Source organism: Lathamus discolor, chromosome 1 (genome assembly GCF_037157495.1).
Source record: "Lathamus discolor isolate bLatDis1 chromosome 1, bLatDis1.hap1, whole genome shotgun sequence".
Classification (NCBI taxonomy): domain Eukaryota; kingdom Metazoa; phylum Chordata; class Aves; order Psittaciformes; family Psittacidae; genus Lathamus; species Lathamus discolor.
The window spans coordinates 95229304-95244257 of record NC_088884.1 but is presented as its reverse complement, the minus strand read 5'-3'; positions in this window follow the sequence as shown (position 1 = coordinate 95244257).

Here is a 14954-nt window from a genome sequence, read left to right as displayed (position 1 = left end):
AAATGAACCAAGAGAGAAATACTGGGGAAACAAACTGATACATGATTTGAGATCTGTACCTCTTTTTTTTTTTTTTTTTTCCCCAAAGAACCTATTTTATAGGCAATTAACTCAATTGCGTAGAAAACCATTTTTAACCCTTAAAAACTGCATTTTAGTTACATCTGAATTATAATTGCATAGAAGTAAAGATTCAAGCAAATGGTTAATATGTAATTTAAAAACTTCACTATGAAATTAACAAATACAATTTAATTGCAATTTCTTGCATGATTAATAGGCTAGATTTTCATTCTTAATTCCATCATGCAGTCTGTTATATATGGCATTTTTTTGTTGAATTATTTTAATTTCCTGAGAGATCAAGCTGCTATTGCATGCAGATTGTGTTATCTAACACCTCATATTATTATTTCTAATTTGCATATCTATTTGATTAACGGTTTACTTTGATCAATCTTATGCACTAGGAAGACACAAGCTGATCATCTTTTTATGCCCTCAAGTAAAACTGCTTGGACTGAAGGAACATGATGGTGTGATTCAGAATGCAGAAGTGTGCTGATGTAAAGTTAAGTGTATTGTAAAATCTTAACTACTACTGAAAGCTACCCTCCTTTTAATTTTAATAGTGAAATAAAAGCCACGGACAGATAATCAACCACAGGGACATATATTTGCTAGGTGTATTTCAGAGTGAGAAAGTACTATGGGGATTTATTTGTTAGCTTTATTTTCCATGGATATTTATGTTTAAAGGTGTTATGGTTATGAGTCATATGCACTGCCTTGCAGTCTTTCCCTCAAGATTCATTGTTACACATGCTAAAATTACTAGATGATGAAGCCATCACTCTACATAAGTCTTGCTTAAAGGAAAGGAATTTTTTGCAGGCCAACAAGATGTGAGAATCAGCCATGAAAATATGCAAATCCCTAGGAGCTTGAAGGTTTCTCAGAAGCCACAACTTGCAAGGCCAAATGCCCAATCAAGCCCTCAATCTTGTTTTATCCTTGTCACACCTTGCAATGAAGGTCTATATCCCTTTTAAGAAGATGAACCAGAGCACTGTGCAGTTTTCAAAGGAAGGGGATACCATAGTTTTAGAGAGGAGCAGAATGGGATTTAATTTCTGCTTGCTCCTTTTTGACAGTGCTTGCTTTTTTGTAACACTTTACATTGAAATGCTGCTTTCTCAGAAAACATTTCTTGTGATGTGGATAGCTTTATCTGCTGCAGTCACATAATCCTATCCCTGAATAATAATAGTCAGCTCAGAACTCATCACTGCATATATAAAGTTAAAATATTTTCCTTCTATTGCTTTGCATTACAAACTATTATTTTCATCAGCCATTTTATCACCCAGTCTGTTGTCGTTTTTTTTTTTTGTCCCTTTATAATTACTCACAGTCGGTCCTTTTCTTTATTAAATTCACATAATTTTGGTTTTAACAGCAAACTATTTACTCTCACTTGTGTGGGCTTCTAAGGGTAGACACATTGACAGGACTGCTGTTATTGATGTCATGTTCGTAAGTGTGAACCCAGGCCAAGGTAGGGAGCACATCATGCTGGGCACCCCAGTTCTGCAGTTCAGTCTGAATTCATGAGACAGAGCAGTAGTGACACAGGTGCTGTTCAGAGGGGTGAGGCTGGGAATGCACACAAGAGCCAATTTCCAACCATTTCTAATAGAAAACAGCAGCATAGAACTAACAGCATTCAAACTGATTGTCTTTGAGATTCCTTAGTAAGAGGAAGAACTTGTAAATACGTGCAACAGCACTGAGTCATGCCTGTTGCCATACAAGGATCTACATGCATGCCTTGTATACTTCAGACAATTATAAGTTTGTTTACAGTACAGCATTATGCATGGCTGTACTTAAGCACCCCAGTTTGCTACTACAGAGATTGCAAAGTCTTTCCCTCAAAACCACACATGCTGTGGTCCCATCTTCTCAAAGAATTCTCAGTGTTTGTGAATGAGAGATGTAAAGTCACAGCTAATCAGAAATTTTGTTTGAATCTTCCAGGCAGAGATACGAGAGCTATACCTTTCACTCCAGGAGAAGCCTCTGCCATACAAGCCACTGGCACCTCATAGAAGAGTTGCAAATTGCTACAGAGGAACAAAAGGCATGTACCTAGAAAAGGTACGAAAGCCATACTGTCAGTGGAGCTGCACTGTTCACTTTTCCTCCTGCTTTTACTGATTGTTCAGCTAAAGCTGTCCATGAAAAGAAGGTAGCCTAAAACTTCAGAGATGTTATTTTTTATTAATCTAAATATATATGATATGAGTGAATATTTGCCTTTTCTAGGTTCATTGTAAAGTACATACATTTTTTATTCATATTTTAAATTAAGCTTTATGCATATGGCCTTTCTGGTTTTACTGTAGTGTATTTTAATTAAAATCAGTTTATTTTTTAACAGAAACTTTGTCAGCTCTATGAAAAATTCATAAATCCATTTGCTTACCAAAAAGATTTTAAATATTTATCTTTTTCTACAATATCCTTCAGTATCTCACCATTAAATGGTTACTTAAGTGATTTAAGACTGAAAACCCATTTTCTAGCAAAATGTCAAATAATATGAACAGAGACTGGTAACAAACAGTGCTAATCCAGACTTACACACTTCAATAGAGTGGATACAGTCAAAACAATTCTCTTTTAATCTCACCTTTCATTTACTCAAAACTTTTCCTCATAAACTTAACACAATTTCTAACTATCATTACTGCCAGACACATAAAAGCAGCTGCTCCAGATCTTTTAGGCCAAGGCAAATACTAAATTTCTTACAAATGCCTCAATTATAAGCTCGAAGTTAAACTATTTGAGCTTGAACCCCACTTCATTAGCAATTTTCAACATGTATACTGTATACACATTCCTGATAAACAGCTGAAAGTGACACTTCATAGGCACAGAGAAAAATGGTAGGTGCACTGTAAACTTCTAGAGTGGTTAACTTTAAGTGTGTCTAGTAACTGAATTTCTACTCTCTCTGCAAAACCTAATTTTGAATTGTAAGACAGTTGATACTATATGTTTATATTGTACATTTACTGAATTACAAAAGCCACACAAAACAACATGTCCTTAAGGCAGAAACTGTGCATGTGGCATCATGACCATCCCTTAATACTAGTTCAGTATTTGATGCCAGTATACTCAAGGTACGCAAGCAGTGTGGGACCAATGCACATTTTGTGAGCTAAATAAAATTTCTAATTTTTATCCAAAAAGCAAAAGCAAGGTAAAGACAGTCAGTATTCTGCCAGACATTTGATAACCATATTGTACTCTGTGCTGTGGGCTCTCAACATAGATAAAAATAAATGTGGCAGAGAGATGCTGAATTGAACTTTGACATCTGTGGTCCCTTCAGAAGGGCTGAAACTAGACAGGTTTCATAAAGTATTCACAGAAAAAAAACTCATCCTAATAATTCAATTTAATTGACTGAATGAATCAACAGTTTTGTTATTTCTGTAAAAAGCTGGTCATGTTTTCTTTTTAATTTCCTCAACTTTAGATTAGTAAACCCAGAGTAATTTATAAGCATTTCCACGTTCCAGCTGCACCACTTCTTTCTGGTTACCATTTTCTTATAGCCTGGTCCAGGACAAGTACATGTCAGCATACTTTATGATGGAGTGAGAAAGGCATGAAAGAGAAGAAAAAAATCCTACACATTTGCAGTGAAAATGGAAGATGCATGCTTTATTGTACAGATAACATATACATATAGGACACATATTTTTACTTCTATGTTTTGCTTGATGCAGTTGTGAATTATGGTCATCTGCAATGAGTATTAGAAGGTTATGAATGCATAGTATGATATGTCCTTTAGAATAAGCTTTGTAACATTATTGTTCACAATATGCAATAGGTTTTTCTTTTTTTCTGTTGAAAGACAGAAAAAAACAGTTAAATAAAAGTATCCAGGGATTTAGAAACATTTACAGTGTCAGACAATTCAATAGAAAAGGGCTCTACTGTGTTATTACGTTTTTCTCCACTGGGGAGATGACATATGCATCATATTTTTTCCTTGCTAGTATTTTTCATACAAAAGACAGTAATACAGCTTTTGAAATTTGGTAGGTATTAGGATAAGGAATCTAATTCTAACTTTAAGATTTCTTGAAGCTCAGATATGCATTACACTGGGGGAATTACACTTATTTAGTGTAATTAGCTTCAGTTCACTTTCTTTTTTGCACTGAAATTTTCTGCTTGGTTCTTTTCTGTGGCTCAGTCAAGCAGGGCTGATTTTTGTTTCTTTTTTTTTTTTTTTTTAATTTATCCTAATAAAAAAGCTATTTTGGACTTCAGCTCTTCATGAGAAACAGCCTAAAGTGCATATCAGGAAAAGCTTATGAAATCCAACAGTAAAGTCTTGACAATGCAAAATCTTGCATTCTTTTGACACTGGATGTGTGTGTTTTGGGTAAGTGGTGTCAGAATAAAACAACTAGGTAGAAATTATCACTCTTACAAACAAGCTTCTGTAAAATTCTCCAAATGGCTGCCATCATGGGCCTGATAACAGACTCTAGTGTGTAGTCGTACATTAGAAACAGCATGGGATATTGTCTTAAAATGTACAAAATGGTGTGAGTCACATCAAAGTTAAAAAGAGGTACCAGAAGCAATGCAGCACTGTAGGATACAGTAGCCTATCTGCCACTCAACAGTTTCTGCATATGTCCTAACCTGAAATAAAGTTCTGAGCATATCAGCTGCTGCAAGCAGTGGTTACATTTGTAGAAAAAAAAAATAAAAAATGGTGTGACACAATACCCACGTATATTACTCCGTTTCCCCTCTGACTGGAAAAATCTCCTGCAGGCCAAGCTGCAGTCAGATCTTCCAAGGCAAGCACTGGTCAGATCAGGGGAATGCACAAGACTCCTTGCTAAATGCCTTACTGAGAAATTATCAAGACCAGTTTAAAATACTGTTTTTAATTATCCCTTAACTAATGACCTAGTTCCATGGAACATGAGTATTTTACAGAGGTCTTTCCCTGCTAAAGCAACTGAATACACACAACATACCTAACAGAAAAGCCCAACAAGAGCTTGAACCGTCACCCATTACTCACATAAAACACTTATTGTAAGCACCGGATGTGAAAGTGATAGAGCCTGGATTAATAAAAGAAATAGAATCACTGCAAGCAATGCTTCCTCAGGACTTATAATTTCTGTTTAAATAAGCAAACTGAAGACCTGACATTTCTAGCTCCTCAGAGTCCCAAAGTAGCGTTTGTGCTTGTGAATGAGAAGCATTCAGAAGATCCCAGACACTGAAATCTTTCAAGAACCACATGCCAGTGAAGAGTGGCATGTTTGCACCTTAGACCATATTGCACTTTGACTTTCAGAACTCTTGACCAGATGTAGCCAGGGACACAAAGATAGGTCCATTAGAAGCAGACTGACCAGCCACAGTGCTGTGCAGGAAAGAACCAACTTAAGCACAGATTATACAGAGAAAAAGCCCTGTTAGACCTTTGAGGTGAAAATTACCTTCCTGCCTGTATTCATATCTTCTCAGTGTTTTCTGTTGCTGAAATCAGTGGAAACTTGCAGCATCTGATTTACTCTGTTGCTTAACAGATGGGCTCTGCTGGCAACTTTCATGGTCTTCGTGCCATTCATGGCTGTTGTGCCAGAAAAAGGCAATTCCATTCTCACCTTGTATAGTGCTTTTAATTTGTCTTCCAGGTTTCTCTATTGCTGCTATTAAATAAATAAAATTTACCCCAAAAGTTGTATTAAAAATATGTTGATAATTTTACATTACAAGTAGTTGTTAAAATAAATATGAAAGACCGAAAAAAGACTGTTAATTGATCCTTTGTATTTGATCATTTGAAAGTTGGAAGAAGTACAAAAAAAAACTTTGGTTCTTACCCCAACAGTGAGAAATTAATTCAAATCTCCTGTGTTTCGAGTAGATAATTTAAACATTTTGCGATTATACTTAAAATGAACAGTTTGGGTTTTTTTCCTGTAGCTGTATTTTAGCAAGGAGTTGCCAAGCTTGGTTAGCCACTGCTACAGAGAGAGCAGTGTGCGCACAGCCCTCGTTTTTGGCTTTCACATGGCTGAGATACTTAACGACCAGCTGCAGGGCACATCTAAGATTTACACAGAGGACAGAAATTATGTGCCTGCAAAATTGTGCCAGGCAAAAATCATGCCTGCTATTTCCAAACTGATTTGCTCCACATCTTGTCTGGGATGTTTGGATTATCGTTCTGAGGTACTTGACCACCTTCACTGTCTGTCCTGGCACAGTGGATGCCTAATGCAGATAGTGTGACTTAAGGCATTGCAACAATCAAGTTGAGGGAATTAATTAAGACGCTCCAGATTTTGCCTGGGTCTGCAAACTGGCTGTCAGATTCAACTGAATGTTTAATACAGTTGCTCTTCATTAAGGTAATGAAAACTATTTTGTAATCAAATAAAATATCCAGTACACTACAACATGGAAGAAAGGACTTTGGTTCTTCAGACCAGTCTTGAGACTAGACTCTAGTCTTAGATTTATAAACAAAGGAAACAAAGTCTCATCTATCATTAGAAGTATTATTATTACATCCTAATAGGGTTGTCACACCCTTTCAGATACAAGCTACTACCATACTAGCATGCCCATGTTTTAGTAGAATTTATACAATTAGAGAAAAAATATATTTAGTCTTTGATTTATGTATCACAACATTCTCCAGCATTTTGCTTTTGCTTACCTAGTTACTTTATTTAGCAAATTTCCTGTGAGCTTCTCTCATCTCCCCTGTTCAAGTTTCAGGAGATCAAGACAGAATCAGATCTATCCACTTGACATGTCTTGAGGCCAGACATCTGCCTGAATGGGATACAAAATATGTTCAAAGATTGTGGCTTGTTGCTCATGACTTGTTTTCTTCTCTCCTCAGATACCTGAGATGCATTTAATTTAAAGTTACAAAAATGAATTTTAAAGGATGCATCTTACATACATTAAGTATGCTGATTCATTTTGACTAAATTCTCCTAGGAACCACTAAGTGCAAAAAGCCATTGAAAGTACAAGACTTTCTCTAAATGAAAGGTCAGATAAATGTTCAAAACCTCTAATTTTTAAAAGAAAATATAATAAACAAACTATACTGTGTTGATAGAAGATTATTATAAAGACGTAAAATCTTTTTTTGACTCAGCCTTTAGTTGCAAATAACCTACTATGGCACATGCAAGAAGATGAACAGATGGATAGGTTACAGCTAGATCTTAACCATAACAGATGTCATCTGTGTCACAATGTTCAGGAAAAAAGTGCTTGTTGCCATTGTCTTTGGATCTTCTGTTACAATTAAACAATTCTTTAGCACATAAAAAAAACAAACCATGAGTATTACTGGGTGTTCAGGGTGTTTTGCTTGGTTTTAACCCCCAAAATAAAAGGGTAATGCTTCCTATTAATTTACCTGAACCTTAACGTGTCTTTTGGTTTTGGGTTGTTTTTTGGTTTGGTTTTTGGTTTGTTTTGTTTGGGTTTTTTTTGACAATACACACAAAAAACTCTAAAAGGAAGCAAGGTGACCTGGATAAAAGAGAAAAAAACGTCAGCTCAGAGCAGCCACAATACCAGTGGTGAGCCATGCGGCTCTGAGCCTGCTTCCTCTTTTGACCACTTTGCCTGGCTCTCTGAATGGACAAATACTGTCATTCAGAATAACGACATACTCAAACTTGTCTTCAACCAAAATCAGCTCAGCTTAATTTCACTGGGACGGAAAGAATCATTAAACACTTTAGACAACTATGCAAATATCCTTTGTTTTACAGTCAAAGAAGCATGATATTTTTAGTGAGACCATACACAAAAATTAACAAGATCAGACTTTAAAAAGGAATTAATATGAAGAACTTCTGTTCATTTCCCCTTTCCTGAAATATGTAGTTTTTTAAAACACATCAAGTTTTTTTAAAGGCCATGAACAGACTTACTGCTAAAATACAGAGAAACATAACAAGCGTAGTAAGAATAATGATTTTTGATCAATCTTCAGCAGTAATTTTCCTCTTCATTGAAAAAGATCATATCTAAAAGAAAGTAACTTTGCAAAAATGGATCAAAGAAAAAGAGTTAAGATTAAACAGAAACTTTATAGAATGTTTGAACAGTTGAAGTAATGAAAATTTAGAATGCATGTAGCCACCACAATACATGAAAGTGTGAAGACATTCTCAAATCTTTGTTTTGGGGGAAGAGAAAAAAAAAAGTATTTTTAAGTAGTGAAATGTAACTTAGGCTATAATGTGACATTGAGTTCTGATCCAACGCTTCTTTATACTTATCCTTTTTTTTTTCTAGACAGTTCAAGAGTGTTTTTCTGCTGCTAGATGAACTAGGTATGAAAAATACCATAATGCTATGTACACATTTTACAACCTACATTTCTCCTTTCATTTTGGTATGGCTGCTTCACACAACATCCTTGTGAACAGCAAAATAAGATGAGACGACAAAATAGCTTACAGGACTATTACAGGCTAGGCGAGGAGAAGGAATGGACATCTTATATCTATTTGTGGTTTACGCTGTTGCCAATCACCGCAGCATTTCAGCATGACCTCCAACTTCTTGAATATAATTTCTCTGTCTTGAAAGTACTACACTAATTGTAATTAAATGGGAGTTTTCCTTCATAGCAAACATAACTATGAATAAACATCTGAAAAATAACCAGATGAAACACATAATGAAGCCTTCTCAAACTTCAGTCAGATACAGGCTTTATACTCCAATGCTGATATTCCTTTTCATAATTGTTTCTCAGTTTTCTTCAAGTGCTTTTCTAAATAGAATTTTAAATGCAGAGACTATTGATTCAATTGATTCTATTGGCTATTTCATGTCAACCTACATTTAGATGATAAGCGGTGGGTATGTCAGAGTTAATTTCATTTTCAGCACACTTACTTTGTAGCTAAGCAGTAACAAGGAAAAGAAGGGACATCATAAACAAAATTGCTTTGGGGCTTCATTTTCTTCCCCTGAAGCATAAGATTTATTTCTTTATAATAAATATTTTCCAGTTTCATGAGTTTCCCTCTGTCCTCCTTTTTTCTATTGGTACTTAAAGGTATTTAGAGGTTTTAGCGTATTTCTGATGCGATTTTACTGATAGCGTTGTTATTTCTTTAAAATATGGGAATCGGTGAATCAAACAATAAAATAATATGTTTATACTTCTGTATTTAGGTTATGATTTCACCTTATACCTATTTAAGTGCTGTACACCTCAACAGATGAAACATACAGAATTACACAGAAAATTACTATCTTTTCTTTTTCATATACCAAGGCTTCTCTATACAAGCAATTACTTCCTCCTCATTTGCCCTCTTTTTCTCACCCTCCTCAAACATACATTACACCATGAAACCAACAGCCAAGATACACAGAAGTCAGAATGCTAGGCAGCATTGAGACTGCAGATTGGTCATGTAATTGCTACCAGAAACTGAAACACTGCCTCTGGTGCCAGGTTAACTTTCACAGAAAAGCTCAGGAGTTGCTGAAATAGTTTTTATTCTATTCTCTGTCCTTTATGATGCCAAGCCACTTTTACCAGTAAGGTCGAAAAGTGTGGCCATCTTGAAGACAGTCAGTCAGCATTTCTCATCTAAGCATCCAAATGGGGAGAGCCCATCCCTATTTCACATTATGCGGCATGTCAGCGTTACTCTTTTCCTAACAGGAATTATCACTTTCAGAGAGAGCTCCTATGCTCTCATGTTCTTGAAAATTTCGAGGAAAAGCTAATTATTTTGCCTTTGCCTAATGTAGACACACTATGTATTTCCACGTTTTTTGAAAATAATTTTGCATAGAGACCACAGTATGTATGATACACTCACATCTAACCTGCTTTTAATTAACATTTCTGTTATTTTCAGGTAGAAAAAGGTGACATTCTAAATATATTTCATATTCAGTTTATTTTACTCTTGTATTTGGTAAGCATCTGATTCATTCATTGGAGCAGTTGTGTGAAATAGGATCATGAAACTCGGTCCCAAGTGTGTTTCAAACTTTTATAATGAAGTAAAACAAAAGGGATAATGTAAAATATTTTGAAAGAACCAATAAACCTGGTATGGAAAATAAGACACCCACATGGATCGTATAAAAACATATATAAAAAAACATACATACATATATAAAAAAATATATTTAAAAAGATATATAAAAACATACAATAAAGTTTCTAAAAGTATTAAGTTTAAAATAACAGTTATTCTAGATAAACAGTGGTCAAAGTAATTCACTAATCTCTGTTTTGTAAACCAACTGTTTGGCTTGATCATGATATCCTTAGAACAAGATAAAAAAGACCCTAAGAGAAAAAACAGCCCCATGATCCTTCTGGAAAAGAAACTGAGCACACAGTATAAGCAGCTGACCTGAATCTTGGGAACCTGTAAAGTACAATCAAGCACCTAATTATAGATACAGCCTATACGACACGAATGATGTGCAATACAGTTTGACTTACCATAGAGACCACAAACAGAAAGTAGGGACCTACTGGGTATTATTCTTCCTTGTAAACAACTGTTAAGAGAAAGTGTGTGAATGTTAACCCGACCTGACCTCCTCAAACTGTTGCACTGCGAAGCAAGAATAGCCACATCATCATCCAAGGGAAAAATGCAGGGGAAACCAGAGTGGACGATGTACAAGGGGAGGCAGTGTGAGGGCTGGCTCTGGTCACAAGGTCATTTGCTGATAGCAAAAAACATTGTGGTAGTCATGATGCAGCTGGCTGCTGCCATGAACTCAGAGCTGAAAAACTGAACCACAGATATTCTCTGCATTTTTAATATGTGGACTAACCCTGTTAGAAAATAAGAGGTTGCAAGCAGTTTAAAATGTCACTCTCAAAAGTTAATTTTTATAAAACAAAAAATAAGTGTAAATAACATTATAAAGCAAAGCTTGAACAAAAGCTATGGAGAATGAAAAAAAAAAACACCCCATCACTTTCTATTTGCTCTGAGTGTCTTCACCTTGTAATAAAGAATATTGGACACAATTCTAATATAACTTCATTTGAAGATAGCCGCAGGCACTTTTTAGCTATCTTGCTTGCGACATCAGTCTGGTTATGGGAAATTCATCCGTGTTTTACCTCAAAGCACCTGCTAATTTGGACCCAGAAAGAATACAAATTGTGTAATTATTCCCTTTATAACTTTGACACACTAGGTAACATCTACAGTGTAATGGAAAACAATGGCAGTAGTTTCCATGCTTTTCTCCTAGGTTCAGCAGTAGCAGTCATTTTTCTCCTTCTTAGTAGCTGGGGCAGTGCTGTGTTTTTGACTTTCGGCCTGGGAACAGCACTGATAACACCGATGTTTTTAGTTACTTCTCAAATGTTTAGTCTGACCAAGGACTTTCTGAGTCTCACGCTCTGCCAGGGAGGAGGGGAAGCCGGGAGGAAGCAGAGTCAGGACACCTGACCCAAACTGGCCAAAAAGGTATTCCATACCACATCACATCATGCGCAGGATGTAAACTGACAGTCACCTGGAAGGGCTGGTTCACTGCTGGGTTGGGCTAGTGGGTAGTATTGTATTCTCTTCCCTTGTTATTTCCTTTATCATTTATTATTATTGGTGGTAGCAGTAGTGATTTGTGTTATACCTTAGTTACTGGACTGTTCTTATCTCGACCCGTGGGAGTTACATGCTTTAAATTCTCCCCCCTGTCCCTCCGGGAGCAAGGGCGGGGGGAAGGAACGGGAGGAGTGAGAGAGCAAGACTGCGTGGCTGACTGAGTTTAAAGCACAACAGCTTTAAATGTTGTTTTCTTCACTTCAGAATAGCAATTTAAGTGCAAACAGCAGAAAGGTGAATAAAAACAATGATTAGTAACAGAAATTTTGTCAAACAGGTATCTTTTAATCAAACAAGGAAACTCCTAAATATCTGGTGCTGCTCAGGTAACAGTGATCAATTGTGCAGCTTACCTTTATTCTGTTTCTGTCACAGGGCCTCTGAGCACTGGAGGAGCACTTTTTTGGTGTGGAGTTCTTAAGCCTAAATGAATGAATAAAAACCTGCAGCTTGGCCTCTAGGAAATCTGTAGTTACTTCAAATTGCAATGAGTTTTCCTTTGGATGCACAAATCCAAAGCACCTTTGTAGGTGTCTGCCTTAATCTATATTGGCATGACTAATTTAAATCCCATCTATTTTAAGACAAAGCCATATATAAAATGCAGTTTAAGAGACTGTCATCAATATAGTAATGCACATGACTTCAACCACTTGACACAAACAAGGTTAGTACTTAAACACAAGAAATGGGATTATATCCTATTCTTTATATCTTTGTAGTCTGAACACCCATATGGCATATTCTAATAATTTAATGCTTAACAATAAGAATCCCACCCCTGCTGATTGGACCAGCTAGCTAATAACCAGCCATCTCACCCAAGGCATGACATAGATAACTTGCAGAATCTAAATAGAATTAACAATGACTGAACCCTGCCCTCCCGATGTTAACATACACAACTATTAAATTATTGAGAAATACCTACATAAGCAAATAAGGTAGTTTTCACTTCTGTTTAACCAAAGCCAAGAAGAAAAACATGAATTTTGGATTTCTGCAACTCATTGCAATTCAGGAGCTATTAGGAAGCCAAATGTGCTTCCATCCCATCATAAGGTCTTTAGTATCAGATGCATGGAGTTGGACGAGAGGGAAACAGAGCCCTGGCACATCTCTTCCTTTCGCTGTCCTTTAGCATGCCCACCACCTCCTCCTGGACACCATGGCCCACCCCAAAGCCGATCTCCCAGTCATTCACAACAGGACCTCTTTCTGTCTGAACGAATTGCTGTCCCTGGGAGTGGGAGAATTGGTGGTTAGCCAACACGAGGCCAGGACACTGACAGTGCATGGGCAGAAAAACAGGCGCCAGGAGGGTTTCCAGGCTCTTTACTGGAGCCCTACTACTGATGGGCATGTGAGGGACAGAGGAGCAGTGCTTCGCAGCTTCATCTAGCTATTTTCTGCAAGTATGTTTGGAAAGTATACTCTGAATATGCTAGTTCACATTATCAGATAAATATCAAATCTCACCAAAGGTACTGATATGAAAGTTTTTAACTTTCATTCTGGCATTTTACCAGATCAAAGAATTCAAATTTGTCAGATTAGCATTGTGTTCTTCACAAAATCATACCTTTGTGCGAAGTTAATTTTCAACATCATGCTTCTTTCTTAACTAAGTTATTGCTTGAAAGCAAAAAGATTAAATGCACACTTTCATGGTCTGCATTCCATGCATATTAATGTGTTTGTGTATTTGGTATTTAGATTGCACACACTGATCTAAATAATGTTTTCATGAGTAATGACTAGGTTAAAAATCTGCTCATGAGAATGCAAAATAAAACCTGAAGCCTCATATTTGGTAGCATAAAGCTTTAGAATCTTTATGGAATTTAGGGATTTAACTACCAACAAACATTGAATAACAGGTTGTGGGTTTTTTTTATTAGGGAGATCACAATCAACTTATTTTGGTAGAAATCTATATAGACAGAGTCACTACTCTCATTATCTGAAATAGTCGGACAAAGATTTGATGAATGTTATACGCTTTATTTAATGACATATAATAATCCTGAAATTTGTGGATAAATTTCTTGCTAACAAAGAACCATGTCTATGTCATTGACAGTTTTTTGTTTATCTAGCAATGTACTTATTTTTCCTTGATTTTTAATAGAAATTATATTTTAAAATATGTTCTGTACTTTTCTTTTGTCTTCTTCTATAACAGCATTAGTCCTATTCTTGCATCCTCCCAGTCACTTGGCTCTGAAGCATTTACAGTGCACAGGTGATGCAAAAGGTTGTGGTGGGGGTAGTGGCAAATCTTCAGTTAGCATTAAGTTTTGCAGCTCTATGAATTATATGCTTTTATGTAAGATATGAGAGTAAGAGCAGCAAATGTGTGCTTCTATAAAGCTGTCTTGAAATTCTGGGATAGGTTTCAGACCACCATGTAAAATGTCAGACTACAGACTGTGAAAACTATCATAGCTCCACTGAAATCAAATTGAAGTTATAGCATCATGATTTTAATCTTGGCATTTTGTTGCCTAGCATGCTGCTGTAGTCTCATACAAATTTTCATATATAATTAAACATTTTAAAGTCCTTTTTTTTTGTGTGTGTGTTCTTGTATTTTTACTGACAAACAGCAACTTGCTTGCTGCATGTTCTGTTATAAGCTGGACTCTTCCCCTCTCTGGGCTGTGTGGATAAAAGCACTCTTGGTATTTTACACTACACACATTGCACTGTTAACTCCATTATTTTACTGGACTGGCTTTTTTTGTTTGTTTGTTTTAGGTGTTTTGTTGTTTGGTTGTTTTTATTTTGTGTATGTGTGTTTTTTCATTTTGCTTTTCGTTTGTGTTTTTTTGTTGGTTTCTGTGTGAGGGTTTTTTTTTTATTTTTTTTGGGGGGGGGTGGGGTGGGAAGGGCATTTTGGTTTTTCGGGGTTTTTTGGCTGTGAGCAAACATGTCCACCCTCTTAGCAGTTCCCTGGATTGGTATTTTGTTTACTAATGAATTGAGCGCGATAAACTATATGAATAGCTTCCTCTGCTATCAGATTGTACTTTGGACCTTAATGACAGTTCCTTATCAACAGTTCCAATTACCAGTGAATCCCTAATTCATTCTTCTTTGTCTGCCCACATTTCACAACACTTAGCCAGTTGTCATAACACCTTAAGCTTCATAATTCATAATTCCTTTCTTTGATACATAATCTTCTCATATCTCCTTTTCACAATGGCTTATTTCTACTTTTTTTTTTGTTTGTTTTTT